Below are 18,619 nucleotides of genomic sequence, written 5' to 3' on the forward strand. Positions count from 1 at the left end.
GAACTGTATTGTTTGCATACAGTTCTCTCACCCCGTCATCATTACTCAGCAATCACTGGGTGCCGGCGAGAAATCACCGGCCAGGGCCTGGTGACTGACAGCCGAGGCTGCGAATACTGGCGGGGGTAGGGCTCGGGCACGCCCCTTACCCGGAAATGCAAGATCACGTATATATATGTGGGTTTGCACACCCCTGCCACCCTGTAGCAGTTTATCTGCTATAGGGCGGTGGAAAAGTGGTTTAAGAAGAAGTGTGGGATATCAAAAAAATAAACATTCATAGTCACCTATATGGCTGCAGCATCAATGTGATGCAACCACTGGTTGTAGGAAAGAAACGTCCTCGATTCCCCCATCAACACAGTGTTCCCACAGTGCTATTGTGTTCTGACAGCGGGGAGTCTTATCTACCAACATAGCACAATGATTACTGCTGGGAGCTATAGCTGCCGTCAGTAATCACATGCAAAAATCTGACAGGCTGGCTTCAGTACACCTAACTTGCCCATAGATAAATCGAATCTTGGCCGTTCCTTCCTGAAAAAAGCTTTACCCATACTTATTTATACATCAGTACAGACATAGATCGGGAGGAAGAGTCTGCAGGAGCATGGAATTGCACTTGCAATCTACTAATCACTGTTGCAATGCTTTGCTGAATCATTTGCAAAAAATTAATAAGCACACTTTTTTTTCTGCAAATCTTTGTGCAATTGTTTTTTTGCAAAAGGTGGACTTAGCATTTGACATCCCTATAATGGAGCTGAAAGGCGCCTTACAGGTTTGTACCTGAAGGTTTAGGCTAGGGAAAAAGCTCTTCCCTACGCGTTACGTCGATATTCTGACTTCATCAAAGGGGAAGTCGGAAAATTGACATAACGCACAGGGCAGAGTTTTTTTCCTTTAGGCATCAGGACAGAGCAGAGGAGAGAGGTTTCCCCAGCCACATCTTTGATCCATCTGAGCACCTGAACTGTCAGCTGGTAACAGCAGGGAGTGGTGAGCCGCGGAAATCATTATGGTCACTGATATGCCTGTTTTTAACTAAGATTGTGAGTGCGGTTTTTAGCAGAGAACAAAATTCCTTGTATGATTTTCAAAACAGAGAGCACTATCAGTTCTTCTTCTTTTTGTATGGTTTATTAATGGGAGTTCTGGAGTAATCTTCATCGGAACAAGCATTTGCCATGGATAGCTGATCTCAGCTTGTAAAGGGAAAAAAGTGCATGTGACGTTTTGTGGCAGTGGTGGAATTCCTCTTTTTCACACCGTGGGATTCACAAATTTGTATAGTCACTGGTTTATGACACAGATTCATGTGAATCAACTTTAATGACTTTTTTTTTGTTGTATCACAGATGGTATTAATTGAGTATATTACATCTTTGGGTGGGCAGAAAGCCACTATGACTTGTAACATATTTAGGATTTGAGGATTGATATGCACATTTGGTATTTATTTCTGATTTAGCGTGGCATTGTTTTACACTAGATTTATTTTGTGAAGATTGAACACTGTAGATGCTGCAGATTCATTCATTGTTCATTTAATATTCTATTGTGGATTTAGCATTTTAAATTGTTAAAATTTTTGGGTGAGCGCGAAAAGGCTTTTGATTTATTTTGTAAGCACAATTGAGCTAATAGGATCACCTGTGATTGATCCCTAAAAATAAGCGATTAAGAGCTACACATGGAGAACAATAGAATACAGAATGTAAGAGTGAGAAATTGATATTACATACAATTACAGTAAATGTGTATCAATACGAAGCTCTGACGTTACTTTCTGCATACTTGCTCCAGGTCAGTGGTTGAAAGCCGGGATAATAGTATTTTTGGAAAAAAAAACTTATGTATTTCTTGCCTGGCACTTTTTCTGCAGAAGAATGAGAGCTGTTTTCACGATGTAACAGTGCGTCCATTTCCCCCGAGCTATGCAGCACGCTGCGCGCTGAGTGAGAATGGCGTGTACACTCTGCCAGCAACGATCTGATCAGCTGAAAATTCTTTTGTGCTGCAGAACAGAAAACGATGTGCCTTATTTACGTGTGTCGAACTTGCATGTTGTTCTCACAGCGATGACAGTGAGACACCCTGTACAGAACTCAGTGACCTTAGATACCCTCTCCCCAATGGCGGCAGGAAGTCCATCCTGCCAGGAATACAGCTATCGCAGTGTACAGTTTCATCTTGTAAAAAGCAAAAAAGTGGCCAATATTTCCACTTTCTGTTTATGCTGTGTTTACTTTCAGCTTGTGAGCTTTATAATGTTTTGCCTTTGCTTCAAGCCAGAAAATTCACAACAAATTGTAATTTCTCAATAATCCCTGTAATTGTTATATATTTGAAACATGACAGATTATCATAACATTCATTCTAAATCCGATGCTGCACAAATTTCACTGTTTTTGAGCTGATTATGTCTCTTTGTGGGTTGTCCTAAAGCAGAAATAAAATGTTTTCCTTGTTTTTAGTCTTTACAAATTTTATACCAATTTTTTCTGCCCCAAAAAATGGCTTTACTTGTCTGCTAGCACTATTTTTTAACATCAACCCCCCTCCTTTCCAAGTCAAGGAACTCCAGCCGGGAATTGTAAAATTAAAAGAAAGATTACAATTCCCATGGAGTCCAGCACTGTCTCCTATGCAGCTGATTCTCCCCAGGGCTTCTGCTCCTCCATGCCGCCATTTTGGTTTTGAGTGACTTTCTTGTGTGTCTCAGCTGGTTCCCCTACTGCACATGGCGTGCCACAGCCTACGGTATAACTGGCCATACACTGTGTGAGTTTTCTAAATGGGTGGCCCTGCTGGCCACGCTCTTTTCATCAAATTGATTATTTGATTAACTTTTCTTGAAGGAGTCTGTTGAAAAATGTTCACCCAAACACTGGCTGCATCCAACCAGCCAGCAGAATCCTAAAGTGGTTATAAAGGCTCAAGGTTTTTTACCTTTATGCATTCTATGTATTTAGGTAAAAAAACTCTTCAGTGTACATCTCCTCCCACAGCCCCCAATACTTACCTAAGCCCCATCGCAATCCAGTGATGTGCACGAGAGCCTTGGCTGTCCCGGATCTCTATCTCTCATTGGCTGAGACATTGGTGGCAGCCTGTGACTCCTGCTACTGTCAATCACAGCCAGCCAGCCAATGAGGAGGGTGAGGCCATGAATGGACACACAGAACAGTGGCTCAGGAGTGAGTCTGCTTGGGTGCCCCCATAGCAAGCTGCTTGCTGTGGGGACACTAGCCAAGAAGTAGGGGCCAGGAGCACTGGCAGGGGATCTGCGAAAAGGAGGATTGGGGCTGCTCCATGCAAAACCACTACACAGAGCGTGCAAGTATGACATGTTTGTTATTTTTTTAAAAAATCTACCTTTACAATCACTTTAAAGAATTACTTCTAGTTCACAGATTGGGAAACGGACAGTAATTACAACCAGCTCTGAGCTGGCATACAAAGGTGCACCAGTATTCAGAGTCAAGCATGTCCATGTTGGGAAGCTCACATAAATTTGCCAACTCCCCACACAGTGTTTTCACCCTAGCCCTCCTGAGCTGTCAGCTGGGAAATTTCTCGAGGAAAAAACTAATTGCAAAAAAAGGGCTGAGGATACTAGTAATGTCATTGTCCAAATATGGCAATGCACATATTTGGGAAATGAGTTACTGGGTGGATGGAGCCTGATGGGGAACTGAGTGACTTATTCCCCATTATGTCTGCCTTAAACTGACCATAGATGGATTAAAATTTGCCTGCTTCAGCAGGGGCAAGCTGAATTCCAAGCCACATGTGGCTTTCCCAGCTAAAAGTCACTTTCTACATCGACGTCTCTTGTGTGGATGGAGGAGTCTGCTTTTATTTCCATTCAGCCCACTGACTGAACACAAAAAAAAATCATCTATGGCCAGCTTTACTTTCGAATTGACAGTGGATGGCAGTAGAAATAGTTAGAGGAGATAAATTCGCCCACTGCCATGCACTATCAACAACAAGGAAGACGTGATGGGGGTGATGTTCCCTATCAGACTCTGCCCACTACACTACAGAACTCAACTCTATGGACATGTGCCTGTCTGTGTGACGGGAGTAGTATCTGAAGTGGGAGGTAGTGCATTGAGGTAGGAATATCCAGTATGGACACTCCAACCTAAGTGCTGGCCACTGACAGATCAGTGTATCTGTCTGTGACAGGTACATAATTCAGCCACAAGCACCGACATATCTGGTGTAGAGTCTCGATGGAATACTAAAGGATGTCTATGACACCATTCACAAATTTCCCCAAGTGTTTTGTTGTCCAAGATAAGAACTGGGAGGGCTGATTAGACATCTTGAGATAGCACAGGCATAGAGAACAGGTCACTGTATGGTTTTGGAATTATAACAGGATCAACAAGTGATCCTTGCATCTATTAAACAGATATAACAAAACAATTTCAACAGTATTAAATAGAAAAAGTGGAAAGCTGCCTGGTTCTAAGTGTTTCAGATAGGTTTCAGTGTGCCCTCTTTCCAAGCCATGCCCACTAATGCATTTCACCTGCACACAGGCCTAATGGTAGAGTTTGGGGTTCCACTTGCTAAGCTAGCACCTGGCAGGGTTGGAATCACTGGGTGATCTTGATGGAGCTTGGAGTGGCACTTTGGGTTTATTAACTTTCAATGGTATATTTAACACATAAAAAGAAACTAACAAGAGAAGTACATTTAAGGTTTACATTTGGGGAAGTGAAGTCTATGCTGACGTCAACCCTGCAGCTGGAGTTGACACCAGCGTCGTTTGTTACATGTAAGTTTTTATTGAAATTTTGTGAGTAGATTTTGGTTTTAATAAATATTTTATGGAGGTACTTTACTATTGGAGATCCCTTTCTTTTTATATCTAAAAGATTAAGGAGAAAGAAAGAGCATCTCCAAGGTGGATGATTTTGACCGTGTCCTACACAGCTTCATACTTAAGCAGATCACCTATAATTTAAGGTCTATATTTTTGGTAAAAGGCTGTGTTTGGTGGTGGTAGACACACATAATCACTGGATGTAAAAGAATAACAGACACCTATATTCAGGGAGAAATATTTAATTGGACTATATGGACTTTTATTAAGTGTCACAAATTTATTTCACATTTATCACACAAGGGTTAATGAATACTGTTTACAATCTGCTTATTCACTAGTTGATTATTTTTATACACAGCAATTTATTGGTATTTACGTTTAAGGTTTACATATATGTAGCGCCCTCCTAGGTAGCTAGAGCGAGCTAGACTCAAATTGTTGGACAGGGGCTGAGTAGCAGCCCAGGTGCAACAGTCAGAGAGAGGTTAAATTTGGGTCATAGCTGAGAGCTCTGAGAGTTCCCCCTGCCCTAAAACTTTGGAGAAAGTTCTAGAATCAGTGGGAGGAGGTAAGGAGTGGCTGGCCTCCACTCTTGAGTTATCCTGACCAATCCCCAACAGGAGGCTTGACATGGGGTCAGGACTGCTCTTAAAAGTGAGAGAAACTGCTCAGCTGCAGAGGAGTTGTTGGAGGAGAGGTGAGGAGGATATGAGGCTGAAGGGCGGGAGCCTGGCAGGGAGCCCAGATGGAGAGGGGCTCACCTCCAGGCAGAAGGACCTGGGAAGGCTGAAAGCTTGGAACATCACAGGCCTCCTGAGAGAGGACCACCTGTGTGGTAGGGAAGGAGCGGCCCAACTAGAAGGCCTGATAGCAGCCACCGACCCACCAGCAACACAGGACTGATTGAGTAAACCTGCACCCCCTGGGCCAGATAAGGGAAGGATGCACTCTGGTGGGAAACTGGATTAGCCACCACCTGGGATTGTTTCACCCTTTTTCATGTGACAGACTTTGGATCCCTTGTCCAGGGATTGCTCTAGGCAGCCAGACAGGAGCATCATGGGCCTGGCATGGTGCTAGAGGAGACACTAGCTAGCTCTCCAGAAGTGACTGTTTGCTGTAACCACTTGTACATAGTTCAGGAAGTTGTCCTCGGTTTCTCAGTTCCATTGGGCATCCCGCACACCCTTACCCCATCCACGTTCCACATCCCCTAATAAAACTTGACTCCTGAATGCAAGTCTATGTGGAAATGCGTGTTGCCTGGATGTGTGGGACTATAGGGGGACCCAAAAACTCATGTAACTGCTAAGGGGGTAGTACTACATACACTTCAACCCTTATGCTGAACCTAAGCTTGGTGATAATATATTATTTATTATCATGGCAATAATGGCCATCACAGGGACACTAGGGGAAACAAAAATATTACAAAAAGCCTATTTACAATGAGCCAATGTAAAATGCTCTGATTTATCGCCATCAGATTGTTCCGATTCTTTCAGTGTGAAAGTAGTTTAGTGAAGTCAATCTCATTACTGATTTTTTACAAGAAGGTTCTTGGATGTAAATCTGTAAGTCACACAATTGTTTGTCATTATTTTCTATCTTGTATGAGCACCTCTCAGAGGATGTTATGTTTCTTCCCCAGGCTCATATAACTATGCGTTCTTAGCCGCCAGGATCAAGCGCATCAAAGTCAGCGAGAATGTACCTGAACCATATCAGAGACAAGAACTCGCGGTAACAATGTGTGACTGGATTTTCTAATGAATGTCGTGAGCACAAGAGGCTTGGTTGCTGTGTTTAACGAGACCTAGCCACGAGAGCTAATGAATCTATTAAACGTTCTAGTAAGTGTCTACAAGGCATTATGTAGAATGTTCTTTATATCGCAGCAGTTTGTTTGACAGTTTAGGTCACATGAGGGGATATGGAGCAGCTGATAAATAACAGCTACACAGTTTGGAAATTAAATACAAGCTCATTCATAAAAAATAATTACAATTTCAAACCATATTTCAACTCAAAACCAAAAATGTAATGTATTGCAACTTAACAGCTGTTAGATGTGATAGCATCTGTTTTCTTTTTGAGCCCTGGTTCACACTGATGTGGTGCGGAAATCGCAGCGTTTTCAGTGCGAATTCTGGACCGCATCAGAATCGCACCCCGTTCATGCGAACCTCTGCTGGTGTGTATGCTAAGTTAACAACATCCAGAAAGTGGTTCGCAAAACGCTGTGCAGAATCGGATCGCATAGGTGTGAATATCCATGTGATCCTATTCTAGTGCGGACCCAAAAAGGGTCCTGCACCTTTTTGGTGCGGGGCGATTAGACATCCAATCACACACAAATCGCATTTGATTCGCACAGGAATGCGGTACTGTTGCTGTGCGAATCACATGTGATATACCACACCGCATGTATGTGAACCCGAGTTTAGGATTTGTTTCTTTATTTTCATCTGGTGATCATGCTAGTAATACACTTCCTGTCCTAAGGTGACAACAAGCATTCCCTGCATTGTATCTATAGAGAAGCAACATTGTCACCCTAGGCTGCACTCCTGATCTGGGCTAACAAACATTTCTCTCTCTGTTTTCAGCCATCCAAAGATGGATCAAATCTAGACTGGTTTATCAGAGATCGGCCAAGATTAAATCCATCTATGGGCAGGCTGGTAATACCCACATCAGTACAACCAGCCTGTCGGATGTTTTACACATGATTACTGGCGGTGGCTGTAACCGCTCGCAGTAATGAGTGCATGTTGCAGGCAGAACACAATAGCGCTGTGGGAGGGATTCCCCCATCAACACTGACTGTGTTGATGGGGGAATCAAGTAATTTTCTTCAACCACGAGTTGCAGGAAATAAAATCTAATCATTTATGGCTTTACTCTGCCTCTTCCTATCAGCATACTACTTGCACTGCAATACACCTAATTGACTACATACTTTTCCTGTTGTACAGGAACTTTGCAGGGACTGGAAGAGCCTAATAATGAGTACAAAGAAAGTATTTAAACTGCTTGAAGGGTGTATTAATGATTACAGGACTCCAGTAATTTGACTTTTGTATCGGCCTGAATAGAAAAAAAAATATATGTTTGCATAAAACGTCAGCTGACAATATCTTTGAGTCTACTGATCATTTTGACATATGGTTTTCACTAAAGATAACCGCTGCTTATAAATTGTTTTCCATTTCCAGGTTTACTTTAAGGAGTGTTTCTCTTCTCTGATTTGCAACAGATGTCAGATCGACAAAGAAAGGATGCGTCGACTGGTGGCTATGTGACATATAATATTTGCCAATTTTCCCAGTTAGATTCACATATTTAATCCTACGATGTTCTTGAAGCTGAACACATTTCTAGGCCATGAACCCTGACAACATGTGTCTTTGGGATTTTAGTTGAAATTTTAAAGCTGAACTCCAGGTATGATCTTTATTGCATACTTACATTGATCCAGATGTTTTCTGACTGGATAAGGTTGAGATCTTGACCACTCCTCCTCTCTACCTTGTCCAATCAGAGAATGACTTGTATTTTTTTATGTAGCACCCTCCTAGGTTAGCTAGCGGGAACTAGACCATATGATTAGTTAGGAGCTGACTAGCAGATCAGATGAGATAGCCAGAGGGGTCAAATTCTGGTCAGGGCTGAGAGACTCTGCAGGGCAGCCCCTCTGGAATTTCCCCCTGCTCTGAGGCTTTTGGAGGAGGGCCTTGGAGGCAGTGGGCAGATCTGAGGAGAGGCTGGCTACACTCTTGAGAGACTACAGCCAATCCCCAACAAGAGTCATGGCAAGGGGCTGGGACTTCCTTAAATGCAGAAGAGCCTTCTCAGTAGCACAATGAGGTGGTAAGAGAGGAGAAGTGTGGAGCAGAAAGATGTGAGGCTGGAAGAGGAAGGCTGCCAGGAAGCCTAGTTTAAAGGCAGAAGGTGTTTTACCTTAATGCATTAAGGTAAAAAACTCTTTTCCTGCAGCTTCCCCCCCAGTTCTCCTAATTACTTACCTGATTCCATTCTGAATCCAGCAATGTGCATGAGAGCAGTGGCACTCTCGGCTCTCTCTCCTCATTGGACAGAGAGGCTGCAGCAGGAGCTGTTGGCTCCCATTGGACACACAGAGCAGGGCTCAGGAGCAATCATGCACAAGTGCCCCCATAACAAGCGGCTTGCCATGGGGGCACTCAGCAGGGTGGAGGAGCCAGGAACACCAGTGGGGGACCTGAGAAGAGGATGATGGGGGCTTTTTTGTGAAAAATCATTACATAGAGCATGTAAGTATGGCATAATTATTATTTTAAAAGAAAAAAAAATGCCCTTTAGAATTACTAATACTGTAACAATAAAAAAATAATACACAAAGGATGTTTTATAGTAGATTAAGTAAAATCAGCAGCATGTTTCTTTCCATCAGCACTCTTCTTATTAACATTCCAAGCTATGCATAGCTATCATTAAAGGTCACATCCTTGGTAAATAGACCAGTAGGTTTATTAATGGAAAATCATTGCCACATACTATAATACACATAAGCATGAAACTATTTATAGTATATTAAAAGCCAATTTTTTGTTTTGAATTGAGAAATAAATGGTTAAATACTGTCAAGTTTTATTTTGTTGTCTTGGAGACACAACAGAAGTGAGGATTTCTCTTTAAAGTAATAAGAAAACCATTTTAAAACTGGCCATACACAGAGTGAAAACTGAGTCACGGGTGGCTTTGTCCACACCTGCCCGTCTGATATCCTTCAATATGAAAATCAAGGGAGCTGGGTAGAAAATTGTCAGCCAAACATTGGCTGCATCCAGTCAGATGCCGGCACTGTTCAGGTATTCTGACAGCCATGGGTGTCAAGTGTCAGAATACAATAGCCGACAGGGGCGATTCCTCCATCCATGCTTATTAGTGTGGATGGGGGAATCAACAGATTTCTCCAATTCAGCCTGCAAGCTGAGCGAGAGAAATTGTAGCGTCTATGGCCAGATTTAGACAGTTGTCACTGATAAAAGCTTCCCCATTGGAAGAATTCCTCTGCATTTTTGCTTCAATGACAACTCAGTTTGTATCTCCCATCAGTTTTTTCCAAGGAACAGTGGTCATTAGAAAATTGTCAGCCCTACAGAGGCTGCATCCAATCAGATGCAGTCGTTGTTCCAGTATTCTGACAGCTATGAGGGTTAGGTATCAGAATACAATTGCTGCCAGAGGAGATTCCCTTATCAATGCCAGTGGTCATTGGATGAAATGTTGGAAAAGTTTCTGATAAAAAGGGCTCTAAAGACCTTGAGTTTCCTTTCAGCTTTCTTGTTTTTCAGGTTTAAGAATGAGAGGAAAATCTGCTGCGTTGTCATAAACAATAACCTATTTTTAGGACATTTTTGTGCGGAGCTTTCAGTGCCAAATCAAATCTGAATTTCATTGCATGCTCCCATGCTTCCCAGCTATTGCCTACCCCAACTGGTGCTTATTCAATGCTAAGAACATTGAATTAAAGTGGGTGCAAACCTCAGACATGAAATATGAACAAAGCATACCCCTCTATATGTGTACTGGTCTCATTTAAAAGCACTAAAGCCGGCCATAGATGGAGCGATTTTCTTTCTGGCAACCACAAGTTGCAGGAAAGAAAATTGCTTGATTCTCCCATCAACACTGAGCCATTGTGTTCTCTCCTTCGCTCCTGGGGAAGGGAGGTTAAGCAGTCCCCCCCAGGAAAACACAATGATTAGTGCTAGCGGCTATATTAGCCGCTAGCAATAATCACATGGAAAATCCGACAGGCTGGCTGTACCCAAATTGATCGATCGCTCCAGCAGATTGACAGCCTCAGCCCTGTTCCTGTGTGCCCTTTCCCTCCAATCAGCTCTCAGAGCTCTCCTCACTGAGCTCTGCATAATGTAATTTCAGCTCTCCACCCCCTTTTTTCGGAACTCTCAGACACGCTTTAAAAATTCAGCACTTGGAACAGATGTAGAGAAGAGAAGACTGCAGTTAAACTTATGTAGGAGGATTTCTTTCATCTCTTTGCATTCTTTGTTGGTCCCTATTGGTGATCAATTGCTGATTAGATAAAGTTTAAAATTCAGTACTCCCCTACCTGACATTCATCGATCTTAGGCCTCATGTACATAGGATATTTTCTTTCCTTCTATGTAAGCACCGGGCAGGAAAAAGCAGTGTAAAAAATGCACCTAAAGCCACAGTTAGCAAACATGTCAAGCATTTTGGCATTCATTCATTGCATTGGCCAGAATATTAATTTATTCTGGCTATTGGAATGAATGAACACTCAAGCACTAAATGCACCTAATGCTTAAGTGCGTTTAGGGACACACATTAGGAGCTTTGGGTGGTTTTTTGGGGGGAAAAATGGTCTTCTCCTGAACATACTAGCTCTGGGTGTTTTTTTGCCTCTAAATGCCTGAAAATGCTTGTATGTGCAAGGACCAGGGGCGGACTGACCATTTGGCCCGAGGGCCCGGGGTCAATAGGAGGCCCCATGAGATGCCCCTGGTACCTTTTTCATAGGCTTTTATGAGTTTGGGCAAGGACACAGGGGCCCCATGATCCCCTATTGCCTGGGGGCCCCATGAGTTGTCAGTCCGCCCCTGGCAAGGACACATAGGTTAACATAGACAGGCACAAAAAAAATTGGCAAATGCCCTCAAAAGTGGCATTTTTGGCATCCTATGTGCATGAGCAAATCGAAAGAGCCAGGTGGAAAATAGGCAGCCACTGCTACATGCACTGTTCAGGTATTCTGACAGCCACAGGTGTCAGCAGTCAGAATACTGTCAGGGAAGAATACTCCATCCATGCAATCTTAGGATGAACGGCCAGTTTTAGGTAGGCCCTCCAATGAAGCCTTAAAGTGATTCCAAACATTCATTATTTAGGGGATTTTTAAAATCTTTTTAAAACGGAGCTCATACTATTCCCCCCAGCCCGTGCCCCCTCTCCTGACTTCTCCATCAAGATCAATAACACAATCATCAGTCCCTCCCCTCTTGCCAGGGTACTAGGTGTAATCCTAGACTCCCATCTGGCCTTTCAGTTCCAAATCCAATCACTGTCCAAATCTTGTAGACTTCACCTTCGCAACATCTCCAAGATACGGCCGTTCTTAACCTCGGAAACCACTAAGCAACTTATTCACTCCCTTGTTATCTCTCACCTTGACTATTGTAACTCCCTCCTTATTGGCCTACCTCATCGCAGGCTATCCCCTCTTCAGTCTATCATGAATGCTGCTGCCAGACTCATCCACCTTACTAACCGTTCTGTATCTGCCATCCCTCTCTGCCAATCCCTCCACTGGCTTCCCATTGCCCAACGGATAAAATTCAAAACATTAACAATAACATATAAAGCCATTTATAACTCTGCCCCAAATTATATCACCAATCTTGTCTCCACATATCACCCAAACTGTCCTCTCCACTCCTCCCACGACCTCCTGCTCTCTAGCTCCCTTGTCTCCTCCTCCCATGCTCATCTCCAGGACTTCTCCAGAGCTTCCCCCATCCTCTGGAACTCTCTACCCCAATTTATCAGACTATCACCTACTCTGCTCACTTTTAGGCAATCTCTGAAAACCTATCTCTTCAGGGAAGCCTATCCTGCCCTCAGCTAATAATGGAATCTTCTATTCCTCCTACCAGTCCATCCCCCACAGTTATTACCTTTTGTACCACTAGCCCCTCCCTCTTAGATTGTAAGCTCCAAGGAGCAGGGCCCTCCTAACCCTCTTGTATTGCACTGTATTGTTGCTGTATTGTCTTTCGTTATATTGTAAAGCTCTGAGAAAACTGTTGGCGCTATATAAATCCTGTATAATAATAATAATAATAATTGTGAACATATCACACTTACCAGCTCTGTGCAATGCTTTTGCCCGCAGTCCTCCTCCAGTGCTCCTGGCCCCTCCCCTACCAAGTGCCTACCGTAGCAAGCTGTTTGCTATGAGGGAACTTGTGTGGGCTTGCTTGTGAGCCCCCTCTGTGTGGGCATAAGACACAGAGTGCAAACAAACAAAAGATTTCCCAGTACACTTACCAGTCAGCCTGCAAATCAACCAAATTGCCCTGTCTAACAGTTTCTGTTAAAACCAGAGGATTTTGTTTGCACACATTTGTAAATATAAGTTGCATTGCCCACGTCAAGGGGCCTCTGTATATACTGCGGTCCTAACACTATAATTTTCAGAGCCTCCATAGTACATACGACAATGGATAGGTTGAAAGCAGGTGTGTTGAGAGGAGCCCACCCCTTCTTAAAGGCACATGGATGCACCTGACACCCAGCAAGAGCACAATGGCAGCACAGGCGTCCAGAGCATCCCCGCACCTAATTCATCCAACTGTACAAAAAATGGCAACCACCCCAACCTTTAACTAGCCCTTACAGCACGGTTCACATGGAAGGGCAACACGCATCGCAAACAAAAGATTTCCCAGAACACTTACTGGAGCCAATGGCTCCCACTGCTGCCTCTAAACCAATGGGAAGTGAGAGAGTGGAGAGAGCCACTGCTCTTGTGCACATCGATGGATTGAGATCGAGCTCAGGGTGAGTATAGGGGGTTTGGGGCAGAGGGGGAGCTGCAATCAATAGGTTTTTTCACCTTCATGCATTCTAAAACTCTTTAGCCTTCAAAACTACTTAAAATATAAGAGCTTAGAGATAAAGAGCCCAGTTCTGACAACAATAATATTGCATCGCGGCCTAGAAAACCCCGAACACAGGGTGTTTTGACTATGGCTGATTTTTAAGTCAAAACAATAATTCTGTTACAAGTAAAATTTATCAGGTTCTTAGGGTACTCCAGGCTACGGTAGAAGGATGAGCTAGTGACACCATAGTGAAAATGTAATTAGCTTCACATGTCATTGATTCTTGAACTTCATGAATTTAAAAACTTCTCAATGCCCCTAATTTAAAGGATAAGTTCACCTTTAATAAAAATAAATAAATGCACAATTTATTTTTGCAGGTGAAAAAAATTTACATTTACTATTTTTTTTTGTAGGAGCCTGGAAAACATTGCACTCACAATCAGCAGTTCGCAGATGCAATGCAGGGCTCCTGCAAACTGTCAGCTTAACTTCTTTCCGTCTGGCCCATGTCGATAAACAGCCGGATAGGAGCACTGCCGCATCCATTGCCTGTGCGTGCTCCCTGGGAACATAGATCGCTGTAGGGACCTCTGTGTGAGGTCTCAATTCATGTGATCACTGATTGGCCAATCAGTGATCACATGAACAGTAGTAAACAAGATGTCACTTCCTGACATCATTGCTTACTATTTGTGAAATCTGTGAATGATCACCGAGGTCACATGGTACAAGGCTATTCACAACAGCCTTGTACCATGTGACAAGCTGTGACCAATCACAGCTTGCACAGTATTTCTCAATGGCTGCAAGAATGCATCCAGAGAAAAAGAGAAGCTGATTACTTTTACAGCCTTTATGGGTGTAAAAGCAATCAGTGTAAAAAAAGAGAAAAAAGTACTACAGTGTCACTATGGTGACACAGTACTGCTAGGGTAACAGTTTGTAAAAAAAAAAAAAACATAAATAATAATATAAAAAAACAAAAAAAAGTAAAACAATGTTTTGAAAAATTATAATTTTTGGTTATAAACTAATTTGGGCTACTTTTTTGTTTTACTAAAAAGATATATGAATACATTTTGGCCAAGATTTATGAAGAAAGTTTATTTATTACCAAAATTTTATAAGAAAAACACTTTTTAAAAATACTTTTGGACTTTTTCATATATGTAGTAAAAAAATAAAAGTGGTGAAATAATACCACAAAAATTAAGTTTTATCTGCCTCAAAAAATGCTAAAAAATTCATATGGGTACAGTGTTGCATGACCATGCAATTGTCATTCAAAGTGGAAAGGAAGGGGGTGAAGGTGTCTGGAGTTGAAGTGGTTAAGCTGTCTGCTCGAACATGGTACAGGAAGGCAATTACACAATGACAGGAAAAATCAATGAACTACTTAGAGCGCTCAACAGCTGCCTGGTAGGTCACTGAGAACTTCAAGCCGACAGCCGCAAAAACTGTCGGTACTCTTAGTTCATTTATTCACAGACCTCTGTAAATGAATGATGCGGCCACATGGGCAGTGTTTTTTCACCAAGAAAAAACACGGGGAGATATAAAAATATTCTCTCAAAAAATGCTGCAGGTGCAGTAAAATACCTTTTGCTCTGCCACAATTCCAGTATGCTCCTAACTTCTTGCTTGGGCTGACAACATAGCACCTTTTCTGTAGAACTCTTCCCTACTCCCCTCTGACCCAGGACACATGCGTACTTTGAATTACTTCCCAGTGAAAAGTTGCTGTTGCTGCATAGTGGGGTATACTTACTAAAGCCGAAGAGTGCAAAATCAAGTGCTCTTCTGCATAGAAACCAATCGGTTTCCAGATTTTATTGCCAAAGCCTAATTAAACAATCTGAGGTTAGAAGCTGATTGGCTACCATGCACAGTGAACCAGCTTTAGGCTAGGTTCACACCTATGCAGTTTGCGTTTGATACATTTCTTCAGTGCTTTTTGCATTGCGTTTCTGCGCACGCATTTTTGCTGTGTTTGTGATGCATTTTTTTTTCAACTTGTTGCTGGGCAGAATAAAATGCAAAATGTATAAAAAATGCATCAAAAGTGTGTCAAAAACGCATCAAAAATGCACTACATGCTTTTCTGCAGCGTCTCAATTGAAGTCTATAGAACCAAAATGCAACGTTTTGTGTTTAAAAAAGTCCCCGACCCTTTCCAATAAACGCACCGGGTGAAAATGCAGAGATGTGAACCTAACCCATAGGAAATCATGTTAAATGGACTGCTGTGCATTTCTGCAAAACGCAGCAGAAAATGCATAGGTGTGAACCTAGACTTAGTAAATTTCCCCCATTATGTGTAGGGAAAGGGCTCTAGAGAGATGTAGTTCTGGGGGCGTGCTTACATTAAGAAAAAAATCATCACTTCACATTGTAGCCAGAGACATCACAGGTGACGCAAAAGCTGGCTTTGGGAAGGAGGCAGAAGAGTAGACGCGGCTGCAGAAGAGATGGAAAAAAAAGCCTTCAGTCACAACTTTAAGAGGTAAAAACTGTCATTGTCAATTACAATCATTTTTATATAAGCAGAAAGAGCCATAGCCATTATCTGGGGCTGTTGCACAGGATTTGTATGTAGATTTTAACAGAAATCACAAATTAAAAAAATCGAATTAGAAACAGTAATTTACAACACTATGCAATGTACAACCAGGGCAGGTGCTTCCACTAGGCAAACTAGGTGCCTGCCTAGAGCGCACTGCCACCCAGGTATTCTCTCTGTGTGGGATGCCGTCACGTCATGAATGATCCTTCAGCTGAGGGGAGGGGTAGCAGAGGGGAGGAAGAAAGGACAGAGGAAGATGTCAGTTGTCTGGGGCTAGTGTAGCAGCTGAGCTGCCGCTCCTTCCATCCTTCCATTGTTCCTCTCAGACTTAGTCCCTTACTGCAAGCCGGCTGGCGGATGCTGATCACTGTGGAGTTCCAGCCCTTCATTTCCCATTCATCAGAGGAGGCGGAGCTGCACCTGCAGAGGAAGATAATGTCTGACTCTGATGTCTCATGTCTGTGTGATCTTGACCCAACTGGCCGGACATCCATCACATTTGCAATGTGTCAGTGAGTGATGACATCATCACATCCCACAGCTTGCTGATCTGTGTAAGTGTTGTTGTTGGTGGTGTGTTGTGTCAGATCTGTCACTGTGTGGGATCGCTCAGTTCAGGTGTTCTCTGACTGTGTGCGGGCAGGGCTGCCTACTGTCACAGCATTTTATCTCCCCCCCAATTGCCTGGGGAATTCCAGCCTCGGATCTATCAGACTGTGGATCCATCATTCTCCACTCACTGCAACTGTCACCCTAGCACTGCCAGCCACAGATACAGTCTGTCTGTGACACTGATTTTGTCTTTACCGCTTCCCCTACTGCCCTATAGCAGAAATACTGCTACAGGGCAGCACAGGTGCGCAAAATCTGGTATATATACACATGATTATGCATTCCTAGGTAGGGGGCGCGCGCCCTACCCACACCACCATTCGCGGGCGTGGCTGTCAATCACTGGGTCCTGGCAGGTGATTACTCGCCGGCACCCGGTGATTATCAAGGATCTCCAATGGGGAGGAGGACTGTTTTGTTTACTAACAGTTCTCCTCCCTGTCAGCTCGGGCACACTGCTTTGGCTGTGCACAGCACAGCCATCCAAAACAGTGTGCTTACAGTGAAGCACACTGACACGGCCCCCTAGTAACACACTCCATGCACCCTTTGATTGGCCCTCATGTTAACCCCTTCCTGCCCAGTGCCATTAGTACATTGTCAGTGTTTTTTTTTAGAACTGATCACTGTATGGGTGTCACTGGGGATGTCAGTGACACCAAGTCGGTTCCCCCCAGTGTCAGAATGTCCGCCGCAGTCCCGATATAAGTCGCTGATCACCGCCATTACTAGTTAAAAAAAATTCCATTATCTATACCGCCATTTTTAAATGCTATAACTGTCACATAAAGCAATTAATTTTCATGTATTGCGATTTTTTTTCAGCAAAGACACGGAGCAGAATACATTTTGGCCGAAATTTAATTTAAAAAAAATTTTATTGGACATGTTTAATAGCAAAAAGTCATAAATATTTTTTTTTCTCAAAATTGTCACTTTTTTTTTGTATAGCACAAAAAATTAAAACGCATGGGCAATTAAATACCACCAAAAAAAAAAAGCTCAATTCGTGGGAAAAAAAAGGATGTAAATTTAATTTGGGTGCAGTGTTGCAAAACCATGCAATTGTCAGTTAAAGTAACGCAACGCTGTAACGCAAAAAATGGCCTGGTCAGGAAGGGGGGTAAATCCTCAGGAGGGCAAGTGGTTAATATTGGTGCTGGTGCCATCTTATGGCACCTATTTTTGCTAACTAAAAGAAATTTAACAGTTTCATGTTTTATTGATTTAATATTTTATACTGTTTTAAAACATTTTTATTTTGCTTTGTTTTGGGAGGCGCAAGTAGCTGGTCTTGCCTAGGACACAAAATAATCTAGCACTGGCCCTGTGTACAACTATTTAAAACAACAGAAACGTTTAGTGTTGGGCTTGATGTTCGAGTCGAACATAATTTCGTTTGTTCGGTAAACACACGAACAGTAAGGGTATTCTGCGAGCTGTTCACCCCACAATGCACTGCGCCCTGACAGTGCATTGTGATGGCCAATCACAGCGTATGATAACATCACAAGGGGTGGGCTGATCTCGCCCCTTGTGACTTCATCACCATATTTAAGAAATGTCATCCTGGCGGGAGCCAGTGCCAAGAGCGGAGCATTATTTTTTAAATTATTTTTTTGGGGTCGGTGGTGGCGGGCATCGTGATTGACATTGGATATACTTTGGGGGACTTTTTTATGTTTAAAATAAAGGACTGTCTACTGTCATTTTATAGACCACCCTTTTTTTTTGTGAATGAGTAGCGATACTATGTACCCCACACTCATTCACACGGGGGGGGGGGATCTAGAGGCTCCCTTGTTAAAGGGGGCTTCCAGATTCTGATAAGCCATCACCCACAGATTTCCACAACCACCGTCCATGGTTGTGGGGAAGAGACCCCATCAACAAGGAGGGAGCCCCCCATGCTCCAAAGCCCCCCTCATGTTGAGGGCATGTGGACCGATATTGTTCAGA

The 18,619-nt window shown here is 43.0% G+C and overlaps 1 long non-coding RNA gene across 2 annotated transcripts in view; it reads left to right on the forward strand.

Annotated features, from left to right (window-relative positions):
• The window catches only part of LOC149465915 (uncharacterized), a 113,493-nt gene that overhangs the window by 90,360 nt on the left and 4,514 nt on the right, over positions 1 to 18,619 (forward strand). Inside the window, exons 1-2 of one of the 2 annotated variants that reach the window (XR_016312193.1) lie at positions 871 to 999; positions 6,498 to 6,699. This is a non-coding gene — a long non-coding RNA (uncharacterized LOC149465915). Of the gene's footprint in view, positions 1 to 870; positions 1,000 to 6,497; positions 6,700 to 18,619 lie in introns of those variants that run through there. The other variant, XR_016312192.1, reaches the window with a different exon arrangement.

Source organism: Staurois parvus, unplaced genomic scaffold (assembly GCF_062004578.1).
Source record: "Staurois parvus isolate SC_StPar_1 unplaced genomic scaffold, SC_StPar_1.0 ptg000136l, whole genome shotgun sequence".
Lineage (NCBI taxonomy): Eukaryota > Metazoa > Chordata > Amphibia > Anura > Ranidae > Staurois > Staurois parvus.